The sequence below is a fragment of the Stomoxys calcitrans genome, chromosome 1 (genome assembly GCF_963082655.1).
Source record: "Stomoxys calcitrans chromosome 1, idStoCalc2.1, whole genome shotgun sequence".
NCBI lineage: Eukaryota > Metazoa > Arthropoda > Insecta > Diptera > Muscidae > Stomoxys > Stomoxys calcitrans.
In genome coordinates, this window is record NC_081552.1 from 6,748,426 (window position 1) to 6,762,941 (window position 14,516).

The 14,516-nt window shown below is 38.4% G+C and overlaps 1 long non-coding RNA gene across 2 annotated transcripts; it reads right to left on the reverse strand.

The window, feature by feature from the left end:
• Positions 1 to 2,606: 2,606 nt before the first annotated feature.
• LOC106086455 (uncharacterized) lies at positions 2,607 to 3,555 on the reverse strand. Of its 2 annotated transcripts, none has more exons than XR_009396543.1 (3): positions 3,342 to 3,555; positions 2,892 to 3,229; positions 2,607 to 2,801 (listed from the first exon to the last, which is right to left on the reverse strand). It is a non-coding gene; the product is annotated as an uncharacterized LOC106086455 (long non-coding RNA). The 2 variants fall into 2 exon arrangements; XR_001221136.2 differs by having other exon boundaries at positions 2,892 to 3,289.
• Positions 3,556 to 14,516: the final 10,961 nt, after the last annotated feature.

The following is a 14,516-nucleotide window of genomic DNA, read 5'->3' on the forward strand; positions in this document are numbered from 1 at the left end:
ACGAGATAACGTCCGATAATGGGTTGAGGCTCATAGATTTCAAAACATGGCAGTAAGCAACACTAGATTTCAACATAAAAACATGGCAATCTGATACTGCACGGCAGCTAGACATTGAAGCTACAAACAGAACATGTGGCAACGGCATACTCACTCGACTGACCCAACTGCTTGATGAAAGCACTCCTGTCCCGATGATATATCTATGCGCTGCACTCAAGGGAACATGCCGCGAAATCCGCACTTCGGTACCAGAAGCCTCCCCCAAATAACCCATGGTACGATTAAGAGTGTCGGGACACCACTGAAGCTAAGAATGCGGCATATAGAGCAACTCTGCAATGGTATCCGGAGGAGAAACGTCTATTCCTCAGAAAGAAAAAGGAAATGGAAAGACGTGAGTTTAAGCGAATTGAGATGTTCAGGAGTCAGAATGAAGTCCGGAAACTCTACAAAAGAATTAAACATCAAACCGATGGCTTTGGTACAGGTACATCCTCCTGCAGAGGCAAAGAAGGAATTCTGGTAACTGATACAGATAGTGTGCTGAGAATATGGAAAGAATATTTTACACAGCTGCTAGAGTCCGACGTTGGCGGCGAAGTGGATACCGCAGAACTAATCCCTGATGATGGTATAGAATGTTTACCTTCTTGTCAGAATGAGGTCCAAGTAGCAGCGACCCGACTGAAGAACAACAAGGCAGCAGCAGGAGACGACGGGCTGCTACACGCTGATAAGGCGCATGCATCAACTTGTCTGCGCTATCTGGCTAGAAGAAGGCATACCCGATGATTGGCACCTCAGCATACCTTATCCCGTACACAAGAAAAATATAAGACGGAATGTGCCAACTACAGAGTGAAAGATTACAACCGAAAGTCAATGAGATAATTGGTTGTAGTTTTTGTTGTCACTTTTTTATGAGGAGGTGGCGATCCTCGTCAAGCTCCTGTGTGAGCAAGCTCGTTCCGGTCCAAAGGACCGATCGCCGTGGTAACAAGGCCATTGGTTATTTAAAGGCGCCAAAAACTCGCCTTGTCCTATCAAATATCATAGGCACTCAGTCTTTGTGCAAGAGCACAAATTGGGCCCTATCAATGCGGCTTTAGACTTGGTAAATCCACCCTAGACCAGATATGCACACTGCGCTAAGTCCTGGAAAAAACACGAGAAGGACAAATCAACACCTACCATCTCTTTGTTGACTACAAAGCCACTATTGATAGCCCTATACGTTTAAAAGTATTTCAAGCCATGTCCTAGTTTGGGTTTCCTGCAAAATAAGACTCTGCAGGATGGCACCTGCTGATACACGTTCCTCAGTAAGAATAGGAAAGAATCTCTACGAATCATTCAATTCCAAACGAAGTTTCATGCAAGGAGACAACCTATCGTGTGATCTGTTTAATGTCCTGCTGGAGAAGATTATACGAGATGCAGATGTGAATAGTTATGGCACACTACACACAAGACTACACATGCTACTCGCCTATGCCGACGACATCTATATCATGGGTCGGTCACCAGAAGTGGTACCTGTAGCCTTTGAACGAATTGAAAGGGAATTAACATGGAATGGATGGTATCAACTCCCAAAACGCCTTGTACAACCGATCAGATAAAGAAAATGGAGAAATTTGGGAACCAAAACTTTGAGATAGGCAGCAACTTTATCTACCTCGGCACCGTCGCAACCGAAACGAGTCTATTGTCATTTCGAAATAAAGCGAAGAATAATACTGGCAAACAGATGATACTTTGGATTAAATAAGCAGTTTAGAAACAAGGCCTCCTCTCGACACTGATACTACCCGCGTTGGTTTATGGTTCAAAGACATGGGTACTTGTGAAAGCAGATGAGGCAGTGCTTGGAGTGTTTGAGAGAACGTTGCTGCGTAGAATTTATGGACCGTTTTACGTTAATGGAGAATATAGGCGTCGTATGAACTAAGAACTGCATGAGCTGGTTGACGACGTTGGCATAGTTAAGCTTATCAAAATACGACGGTTGCGTTGGCCACGTCATGTTGTCGGAATGAATGAAAAAGCTCCAGCGAAGAAGTCGTATGATGGCGGTCATGATGGTACACGCAAACTGGGACGGCCAAGAGCCTGATGGAAAGATCAAGTGTTGGGAGACACTTCAAAACTTGGTGTCAGAGATTATAGAAGGAGCGCAAAAGATCGAGGCGCTTGGAACGTTATTCTACGTTCGGCTAACGGGACAATCTCCAATTGGATCGCCAAAAGAGAGAGCGATTTTTTTATAATTTTGCATTTCAGTTTTAACGCTTGTTAGTCCATAATTCATTTGTGGGAAGTTTAAAATTAACTAATGCTATGTAAAAACAACTCCGTAGCTGCTCAGAAATTGTTGAACTAACAACGAGTATATAGTACTTTAGTGCTATATTAAGTTCAATATTGCACAAATCGAGTTCATTTTAAATATTATTTTAAAATTACCTATTATATAAAAAATAACAAAGGCGTGCCAATGGATTCACCACCATGGACTCTGCTAAAAATCTATGCAAAATAAATTGAGTTAAAGGGCATAACTTTATTCTACAACTAATTTTATTCTCTAACTTCCAGCAAAAATTAAAGCTACGAGGAACCGACCAAGGATGATCGAGAGACCAGTTTGGACTTGTTCTTCATGTGAAGTTTCCAAATAAGTCGTCAATCCAGCACCATTCCAAGGTATTTCCTATCGAAACATGAGCACAATCACCACGCTTTAGAGCAAAATTTACATGATTTGATTTCGTAGAGTTAACTTTTATGTTCCATTTCTGTAACCACTCATGGAGTTTATGAAATTGAAAAATTATTGTCAAATAAAGAAAAAAACTGTTTTTTTTTTATTTTTTGATGATGGATACCTTAATCAAATTTTAGTTTAGTATTCGTCATCATTTCGCGGAGGGCCCAAGGGTAAAAGTCATTATTGAAATTCTTTTCCCCCTTAAAAACGAAAGTGATGACATTTAACATAAAAGTGAAATTAATTTTACTTTGTCAATCATAATTTGTTTTAGTTGTGGCACGAGCCAAATGTCGCCGTCGAAAGACATTATCATAAAACAAAGATCATCTTGTAGGCCTGCGCACAAAAGTCAACCAAGTGGTGTTGAACAACAGAGCAATCATCGCTGTGCGGCAACCATCATCGTCTGATGGCAGGGACGACAAGTGTTGCAGCAGCAGCCCACAGGGATTTCTAAAACGACAAACAGACGCAAGTCACAAACAAATGAAGCCAAATGATGAAGATGAAGGCCTAAAAATCAGATGCATCATAAATTAAAATGAAACAACAACTTCTCACTCACACCTCGCTTGGTTTATTCAGCGTTTGCCATCACTCTCACATGTGTTAGACATTTTAAAAAATATGGTCTTAGATTTGTTGAAAATACTTTAGGAAAAATGTTTATGTGATTTCTAGGCTGAAAAATACGAGCTCTAAGAAGTTTCGTAACGCTATGTAAGTAAATGTAGTGAATGTAAAGATTTAGAAAATGTCATAGTAATTGTCGATGGAGTGCGCCATAAGAAAACAACGAAGATCTTAAAACTTGACATGAAATTAAATTGTAAATTGTTTTTCTTATTTTATGGCATGGCAGTTTGTTTGTTGTGTTATAGATTTTTTCAGTGGAAAATGTTCAATTGTCTTTTTAATGGCGACGCACGTGTTCATTGGCTTTGTTGTGGCTCGTGGTGGGCCGAAGATGTTGTACTTGTTCAAGTGCATACTGAGACATCTGGACCACTGAAGAAGTCCCCCCAAAACAAAACGAGTGGGCTTTTTACAATGACATTAAAAGCTTTTTGTTTGTTACTTATGACAGAAGACGTAGAAGGAGATCATAAAAGCATCATAAGCTGAAAATTATAAACATAATCGTTATTGGGTCAAAAACACCAAGCAGCACCAAAGAAAAGCAAACAAATGATGGTCAGCCGCTTAACAAAGGGAAAACTTTAATAGAACGGCTGCCCTCTTGAAAGCATGCAACGAACAACATCACTTGCCAAGTAGTGCTGCTAATGCTTCATAGAAATGTAGTAATTTTGTTCACCAAAAATGCTTGCATTAGTTGAAATAAAGCGAGTAATTGCCTTTTGCTGTTTGCCCATAAGATCGTTATCAGATCCGTTTATTTCATGGATATTTGGTGCATCTCCTTAGGTCAATATAGACCACTTCGTGTGTTCAACGCGTGCTGAGTCCAGTGAAAGTTTTGGTAACTGTTTTACTTGTATTAAGAAGAGAAATTACAAAAAAAAAAAATTGTCATGCACTGTTTGTCATGCTGTTGTAATTAAACTCTAAAACCTACAAATCTATCATAATGGTGTCAAAATAAAGTACATGTGAAAGCGAGCGTAATACCCACCCAGAGTATGATAAGAATAGCAGAGCATCCACTGAAGCATAATAAGGCAGGAGGAGCTGAGGGGGACCCAATGATTGGGTCTTCAATACAAAGAACCCAGGAGCAATACTAAAAGGGATATACAACAATAACTGCTAATTACAGAGAAAATATCGTCTTCACTTCACTAAATGTGTCTCGGAGTACCGAAATTTGAATTAATCTGAATTCTTACTAATTTTTGCATTCTCAAACGTTATTCGGTAAATAAGTGAGACACGTTCTTCCTCTTTTAGTCATTGTCATTCAGATCGCTTGATTTGCATTTTTATACCCTCCACCATAAGATGGGGGTATACTAATTTCGTCATTCTGTTTGTAACTACTCGAAATATTCGTCTGAGACCCCATAAAGTATATATATTCTTGATCGTCGTGACATTTTATGTCGATCTAGCCATGTCCGTCCGTCTGTCCGTCCGTCCGTCTGTCTGTCGAAAGCACGCTAACTTCCGAAGCAGTAAAGCTAGCCTCTTGAAATTTTGCACAAATACTTCTTATTAGTGTAGGTGGGTTGGTATTGTAAATGGGCCATATCGGTCCATGTTTTGATATAGCTGCCATATAAACCGATCTTGGGTCTTGACTTCTTGAGCCTCTAGAGTGCGCAATTCTTATCTGATTGGGATGAAATTTTGCACGACGTGTTTTGTTATGATATCCAACAACTGTGCCAAGTATGGTTCAAATCGGTTCATAACCTGATATAGCTTCCATATAAACCGATCTTGGGTCTTGACTTCTTGAGCCTCTAGAGTGCGCAATTCTTATCCGATTGAAATGAAATTTTGCACAACGTGTTTTGTTTTTATATCCAACAACTGTGCCAAGTATGGTTCAAATCGGTCTATAACCTGATATAGCTGCCATATAAACAGATCTGGGGATTTGACTTCTTGAGCTTCTAGAGGGCGCAATTCCTATCCGATTTGGCTGAAATTTTGCATGACGTATTTTATTTTTACTTTCAACAACTGTGTCAAATAAAGTTCAAATCGGTTCATAACCTGATATAGCTGCCATATAAACCGATCTGGGATCTTGACTTCTTGACCCCTTAAAGGTCGCAATTATTATCCGATATGCCTGAAATTTTGTACGATGGATCCTCTCATGACTATCAACAAACGTGTTTATTATGGTCTGAATCGGTCTATAGCCCGATACAGATCCCATATAAATCGTTCTCTCTATTTTACTTCGAGAGCCCCAATGGGCGCAATTCTTATACGAATTGGCTGAAATTTTACACAGGTCTCCAACATATAATTTAATTGTGGTCCGAACCGGACCATATCTTTATATCGTTTTAATAGCAGAGCAACTCTTTTCTTATATCCTTTTTTGCCTAAGTAGAGATGGCGGGAAAAGAACTCGACAAATGCGATCCATGGTGGAGGGTATATAAGATTCGGCACGGCCGAACTTAGCACGCTTTTACTTGTTTACCATACAAGCGACGAAATTTACATCTAAATTTCCAACAATGTGGCCAAAGGCCTGCAAAATTAACCCTAGATCATATATTCTCACTACAAAAGATCCTGAAGAAAACTTAAGACAAACAGATCGATACCTTCTTCTATAAATCTGTCGTCTACCAGACAGTTTTAGAGTCCTTATCGTCCAAATGTCTCAGGTCATGTCCCAATTTGGCTTCTCGTGGCTAGAAAGACTTTGGCACAATCATCAGCCAAAATGAGGAAGAATCTTTGTGATATTAAACGAGATTTCAGACAAATAGAGAAACTATTAGAATGATATATAAAACGCATATGTAAATAGAATATGCACACCATTGAATTAACAATGTAAGCTGCTATATTTTAAGTTATTTTTTGCCTGATTTTTCGTTTATTTCTCTTTCGAGACGAGCTCAGTGGTCGAAGATTTCCTGTAATATAAAAGGAAAGACTGAGGTTAACACACGATCAAATGAAACAATCACTCACGTCTTAGGAAATATTGGGAAAAACTCTGCTAAAGTGGATCTGGCAGTAACAGAGATAAAAACCCAATTGTATGAGTCAACGTTCAAAGCGTCAACTCTACCCAAGCGAATACTGAAGGCTACGCCCAAGCAAGCAAGGCAAAAGGACGAGCCCTCGAAATATGGATTGGACATTTTCAGCAACTTAATCTTTCTTGGTAGCCCCCAAAATCTACAGGTTTAATCAAATGAAGAAATCTATGGGCTAACAGATGTTATTTTTAACAACAAATTCGAAGTAAAGCCACCTTTCGAAAGTTAACAAGTAAAAGCGTGCTAAGTTCGGCCGGTCCGAATCTTGGGAACCCACCACCATGGATTTTGCTAAAAATGTATACAATATAAATTAAGTTGTAGGACAGAATTTTATTCTACATACCAATCTTCTATCAAACCAGCAAAAATTAAAGCTTCTAGGAACCGAATAAGGATGATCGAGAGCCCGGTTTGGGAGCAATATCTAAATCTGATCAGATACGGCCCATTTGCAATTCTTGAGTCTTTACAAGCCGCAATTCAAGTGCGATTTGGCTGATATGGAGCAGGTAGTATTTTGTTATGACTTCCAACAAGTGTGCTCTGTACAGGTCAAATCGGTCTATAACCTCATATAGCTGCTATATAAACCCATCTCCCGATTTGACTTCTTGAGTCCTTACAAGCCGCAATTTTTGGCCGATTTAGCTCATATATTGCATGCGGAGTTCTGTTACGAATTCCAACAACTGTGCCAAATACGGTCTAAAACAAAATAGTGCTTGTGAGAAAAATTTGTTGTGCAAAATTTCAGCAAAATCGGACAAAAATTGCGACTTCCAGGTTTTCCACATCCAGAACTGAAATCGTGAGATCGGTTTATATGGGAGCTATATTAGGTTACAGACCGATTCAGACCGAACTTGGCATTATTGTTGCAAGTCATAACAGAACACTACATGCAAAATTTCACCGAAATCGGACAAAAATTGCGACTATATGGGAGCTATATTAGTTTATTCCCCAATTTGGGCCGAACTTGGCACAGTGGTTGGAAGTTACTACCTCGGCCCTCGGGTCCCAATTTTTTCTAAACTAACAGTTTTTCCTAAAGACAAAATTGTTGCAATTCAGCGTGACATTACATTTTAATATTTTTTTTTTAAGAATAAATTTCAGTGATAAATTTTCTAAACCTTCTTCTCCCAAATAGAAACAAAAACAAAATGAAATATCACAAAATGAAATTTTTTCTATGTAAAGATAAAACTTAAAAGGAATTTTTTTCTAAAAGCAAAATTTCAATGTTATTTGTCTAAAAGCAAAATGTTGCTCAGGTCCGGGCATACTCATATTCATTTTATCGTTCCGTTTGCAACACATCGAAATATTCATTTTTGACCCTATAAAGTAAATATATATTCACGCTACAATCTTTAAAAATATAGATATTGAGCTGAAACTTTACACAGATTTTTTTTGTCCATAAGCAGGCTTAGTTCGAAGATGGGCTATATCCGCCGATTTGGGGTCTTAAGCCCAAAAAAGGCACATTTTTAGCCGATTTTGCTGAAATTTGGGTCAGTGAGTTGTGTTAGACCCTTCAGCATACCTCTTCAATCTGGCCCAAATCGGTCCAAATTTGGATATAGCTGCCATATAGCCTGATCCGCCGATTAAGGGTCGTAGGCCCATAAAAGCCACATTTATTATCCGATTTTGCTGAAATTTGGAACAGTGAGTTGTGTTAGGCCCTTCTACATCCATCTTTAATTTGGCTCTGATCGGTCCAGATATGGATATAGCTGCCATATAAACTGATCTCTCCATTTGAGGTTTAAGGTCCACAAAAGGCGCATTTATTATCCGATGTCGCCAAAATTTGGCACAGTGAATTGTGTGCTCTTAAATATTCTTCTGCAATTTGGCCAAAATCGGTCCAGATTTGGATATAGTTCCCATATAGACCGATATCACTATTTAAAGTCTTTGCCCCATATAAGGTTCATTCATTATCCGATTTTACTGAAATTTGACACAGTGACTTATGATAGGCTTCCCGACATCCGTGTCGCATATGGTTGAGATCGGTTTATTTTTAGATATATATTTGGACCAAATACTTATAAGTATTTTCACAGATGGTGTATAATGACCCCGTAGTGAAAATAGGATACTAAATTTTTTGATATCTGAAGGGGGGCGGACCCTCCCCCTTACACTAATTTTCATAAACGCCAGATCTCGGAGATGGGTGGTGCGATGTTACCGAAATTTTGTGTGCTCTCATATAGTACCCTAAAAATAAAAATTTGATATCCAAATTTCGGATGGGGTACCTAGGGGGACTACAACACCCTAAAACCTACCAAACATAAATTTAGACCAATCACGACAATATGGGACTAAAGTTAAAGGTACTTAGGATAAGAAAACGAATCTGATATCCAATTGTCGGACCAAGTGCTAGGGGGGCCACCACAAGCCCCACCAACACCCCTAAATCGGACCATGCCAATATGGAACTCAAATGAAAGGTATTTGCGAGTAGAATAAGAGTTTGATATCCAAATGTGGGACCACGTTTCTGGTGCTTCCCCAAAACACCCCCCAAACTGGACTTATTTACTGACCATGGGAATATGGGGCTTAAATAAAAGGTATTTGAATGTGGAATACGAATCTGATATCCAAATATGGGACCAAGTGTTTGGGGGCCGCCTTTCACCAAACACATCCCCCAAAAGGGGACAAATTTACAACCATAGCAATATGGGGCCCAAATGAAAGGTCTTTGGAAGTAAAGCACGACTTTAATATCAATATTCGGGAAAAGTGTCCATGGGGCCATCCCACCCCCACAACACCACCCAAATAGTAAGTATTTTCTGACTATTGCAATATGAGGCTCAAATAAGAGGGTTTTTAAAGTGGAACACGAATCCGATATATATTTTCAAGGCCAACTCACTGAGTGGCCGCCCAACTCCCAAAACACCCCCCAAGTCGGTCCTTTTTGCCGACTATGGAAATATAGGGCTCAAATTAAAGGTATGTGGGAGTAGACCACGTATCTGATATCAACATTAGGAGCCAACTGTCTAGCGAACGTCCCACCACCATAACAACCCCCAAATAGGACGTATTTGCTCACCAAGACAATTTGGGTCTTAAAGAGAGTGGAATTAAATATTTATAGTTTTTAGGGCCAATGCTGATTTTTGCAATATGGAGTTTAAATGAGATTAGAAAACGAATTTGATATCCAATTTTGAGGGCAATGGCAATATAGGGTTCAAATAAATGATAAATAGATATATGAGAATAAAGCACGTTACTGATATATTTTCCGGGCTTAGCGTTTGGAAAACAAATTTAATAACCTGTTTTGGGGCCATGTGTTTGGGGGACGCCTCATCCTGTAAACTCCTCTTAAGCCAGTGCCAATATGGGGTTTAAATAAATGGTATTTGAGAGAAGAGCACGATGCTGATTTTTTTTCAGGGCCAAGTATCTGGGGGATCACCTCTCCCCCGAAAACACCACTAAATCAGACATCATTAGAATATCGGGTTGAAATGAAGTATTTTAAGAATGGAGTACACCTTGCATCCCAACTTAAATTCGTAGACCAATGAAGATCATATGGGATTCAGATAAAGGCACTTATGTTGTTAAACTCTAAGTCAAGTTAGCATGGTATTTCACTAAAAGATCTCTGAAAATAAATATTCCAAGGAAACATTTGTTCCATATAAAGTAAAAGAAGGCGTAGCGGAGCGGGCCCGGTTCAGCTAGTATAATATAAATAAGGGAATGTGTTAAAATGATATTGGGTTGCCCAAAAAGTAATTGTCGGTAATATAGTAGTAATATAGTCGGCGTTGACAAATTTTTTCAACGGCTTGTGACTCTGTAATTGCTTTCTTTCTTCTGTCAGTTATCAGCTGTTACTTTTAGCTTGCTTTAGAAAAAAGTGCGCGAAATTTTCTTTACATTTGTTTGTTTGGCGTCAATTTTAATATGGGTACCACATGTATTGAAAGAAATTCATTTAACAAACCGAATCAGCGCTTGTGATATGCACCTTAAACGCAATGAATTCGATCCGTTTTTAAAACGAATCATAACTGGAGATGAAAAATGGATTGTTTACAACAACGTTAGTCGAAAACGATCATGGTCCAAGCATGGTGAACCAGCTCAAACCACTTCAAAGGCTGATATCCACCAAAAGAAGGTTATGCTGTCTGTTTGGTGGGATTGGAAGGGTGTGGTATATTTTGAGCTGCTTCCAAGGAACCAAACGATTAATTCGGATGTTTACTGTCAACAATTGGACAAATGGAATACAGCCATCAAGGAGAAGCGACCAGAATTGGTCAATCGTAAAGGTGTCATATTCCACCAGGACAACGGTAGACCGCACACATCTTTGGTCACTCGCCAAAAACTGAGTGAGCTTGGCTGGGAACTTTTGATGCATCCACCATATAGCCCTGACCTTGCACCATCAGACTACCATTTATTTCGATCTTTGCAGAACTCCTTAAATGTTAAAACTTTCGGCAATGATGAGGCTATAAAATCGCACTTGGTTCAGTTTTTTGCAGATAAAGGCCAGAAGTTCTATGAGCGTGGAATACTAAATTTGCCAGGAAGATGGCAAAAGGTTATCGAACAAAATGGCAATTATATATTTGATTAAAGTTCATTCTAAGTTTTATTAAAAATTTATTTACTTTCTTTTAAAAAATCCGCAATTACTTTTTAGGCAACCCAATATTAGTCGGCAAACTTTTATTTATGAGAATAAGTTGTATATTACACTTACGGTTGTCGCTAGGTCATTTGACATCAATTATTTATCTATTTTATCTACAGAGTAAAAATTAGCGGGCAAAGAAAGAAAATGTTTACAACTGCAATAACGTTGATTTCAAGTTCTACCACCTTTCGGCCGAACTTAGCACGCTTACTTGTTTTTATATCATGTCTCAAATATTAGAATTACTATTCAAAGTACAGTCATCTCCTTTAACCAGCAATTGTCTTATGCATGTGAAGCGAATATAAGCATGTCATAATATCCTTTCAGCACACTTCAAAACGGCTTACACCTTGTGTATTACACGGACACAATAGACACAGTGTCCGTGTAATACACACAATTTAACGCCTAATTGAATATGTTCATCTAGGTTTTACCATATGACAACGAAATGGAGAACTAAACCCCTTTCAAATAGTTCAGAGCTATTTTTCATAACCTAAAGACATCACATCATCAGTTCATATATCAAAGGGCCATAAAACAAATAATTTATTTAAATGATTTGTTCTAGCCATAATTACAGCAAAGATCAACACAAAATATAACACCTAAACTTGTAGCTTGGGACCCTTTAGAGCGCTCAAGCGAATCCTGGTCAAGCAAAATTTGCATTAATTATTCTACACAAATGTTTAGCCGCTTAGGCTCGTGTGAAAAATGAGTTAGCCATGCGTACGCTTAAGAAATTTAATTATTGCGGACACCTTTTGGTCTAGGATCATAGTTTTTCCCCACCTTGTTTCTTTTGGCTAAAGGTGTTGGGCTATGGTGAAATATTTTTCCTTTATGGTGACATTGATGATGGTCAACAGATGTGGTATTTGCTATAGGCCAGGATAGAAGATGTCCCCTTCTGTGATGCCAAGGGCTATAAAAATATTTGAAAGTTGTCTAGTTTATGGTTTTTTTGCTCTGGAATTATAAGTGCAATATGTCTTTTAGCATTATTTTTTGTGTTGTATTTTACAAATAGTTGAAAAAAGTAATTAACGTCATAGCGTTAATTGTAAAGAATAATGTAATGTATGAAAATTGCATGAAAAACTAAACAGATGTTAAACTAGAACATTATACGGGTAAGTTGATGACCAATAGCAAAGTGTGACTATTTTCAGCACACTCTAGAAAAAAATGGGTGGTTCAATGGCATTCAGGCTTTTCTTAAATGTCGAGTTGCATGAATAGTAATGACGTTCAAGTTTAGCTAGAAACAAAGCACTCTAGTGGAAAAGGTAGCTTCACGCAAAAAACTCACTTTTAAACGACACCTTTTTTAAAGGTCAGCTTTATTTAAATGGTTTTATCTATCATGAACAAAAAAAGAGTTTGCAAAAGTTTAAAAATCAAAAAATTAAAAACTAAGGACAGTACATAGCATTTTTATACCCACCACCGTAGGATTGGGGGTATATTCGTTTAGTCATTCCGTTTGCAACACATCGAAATATTTATTTCCCACACTACAAAGTACATACAGATTTAACGATGTCCGTGTGTCTGTCCGTCCGTCTGTTGTTATCACTCTACAGCCTCAAAAATTGAGATATTGAGATGAAATTTGGCACAGATACGTCTTTTTGATGCACGCAGGTTAAGTTCTTGAACGAGACAAATCGGACCATATTTGACCGATCTGCCGATAAAGGGTCTAATGCCCATAAATGCTTTATTTTTTAACCGATTTCGCCGAAATTTGAATCAGTGAGTAGCTTGAGGCTTCCCGACATCTGACCCAAATATGGTTAAGATCGGACTCTGTTTTGAATATAGCTGTCATATATACCAATCTGCCGATAAAGGGTCTGTAGCCCATAAACGCTTTATTTCTTACCCGATTTCGCTGAAATTTGAAATGGTGAGTAGTTTTACGCCTCCCAATATAGGATACAAATATGGTTCAGATCGAGTTATATTTTGATATAGCCGTCATATAGACCGATAAGGGTTCTGAAGCCCATAAAAGCTTTATGTATTACCCGATTTCGCTGAAATTTTTGTTATCCGAGCTTAATATGGTTGAGATCGGACTATATTTAAATATAGCTGCCATAGAAACCGATCTGCCTACATAGGGTCTGAAACCCATAAAAGCTTTATTTGTTATCCGATTTCGTTGAAATTTGAAACAGTTAGTAGTTTAAGGCCATCCGCCATCTGATCCAAATATGTATCAGATCGATCTGTATTTAGATATACCTGTCGATTAAGGGTCTGAAGCTCATAAAAGCTACATTTATTACCCGATTTTGTTGAAATTTTAAATACAAAATTCAACAGTGACTTATATTATTTGGACCACTCTATGTCCGTGTCGAATTTGGGCGCATAAAATATCCAATTTTCACCGGATAGTGACCAAAGGGGGTTTTCATATATACCCGAGGTGGTGGGTATCCAATATATATATATATATATATATATATATATATATATATATGTATGTATATATATATACATATATATATATACATATACACACAGATTCGGCGGTGTTGGGTATTTTATCATCGGTTCCACCCAAATATATAGACTCAGAAACGGCTGAACCGATTTAATGATCCCGTGGTGAAAATAGGGTACTACATTTTTTGATATCTGAAGGGGGGCGGACCCTCCCCCTTACCCTAATTTTCAGAAACACCAGATCTCGGTGATGGGTGGTGCAATTTAAGCGAAATTTTGTGTGCTCTCATACCCTAAAAATAAAAATTTGGTATCCAAATTTTGGGTGGGGTGCCTAGGGGGCCCGCCCCACCCTAAAACCTACCAAACATATAATTAGACCAATCACGACAATATGGGACTCAAATGAAAGGTAATTAAGATTAGAAATCTTATCTGATATCCAATTGCCGGACCAAGTGTTAGGGGGACCACCCCAACCCCCAAAACACTCATAAATCGGACATATTTACCGACAATGGCAACATGGGACTCAAGTAAAAGTTATTCGTAGAATTCGAACCTACCCCAAAACACCCCCCAAACAGGACTTATTTACTGACCATCGGAATATGGGCTTAACTAAAAGGTATTTTAGTGTAGATTTCGTATCTAATATCCAAATGTGGGATCAAGTGTTTATGGCGCCACCCCTCCCCTACAACACCACCCAAATAGGAAGTATTTGCTGACTATTGCAATATGAGGCTCAAATAATATGCTTTTTAAAGTGAAACACGAATCCGACATATATTTTCAAGGCCAATTCACTGAGTGGCCGCCCATCCCCCAAAACACCCCCAAGCAGGTCATGTTTGCCGAT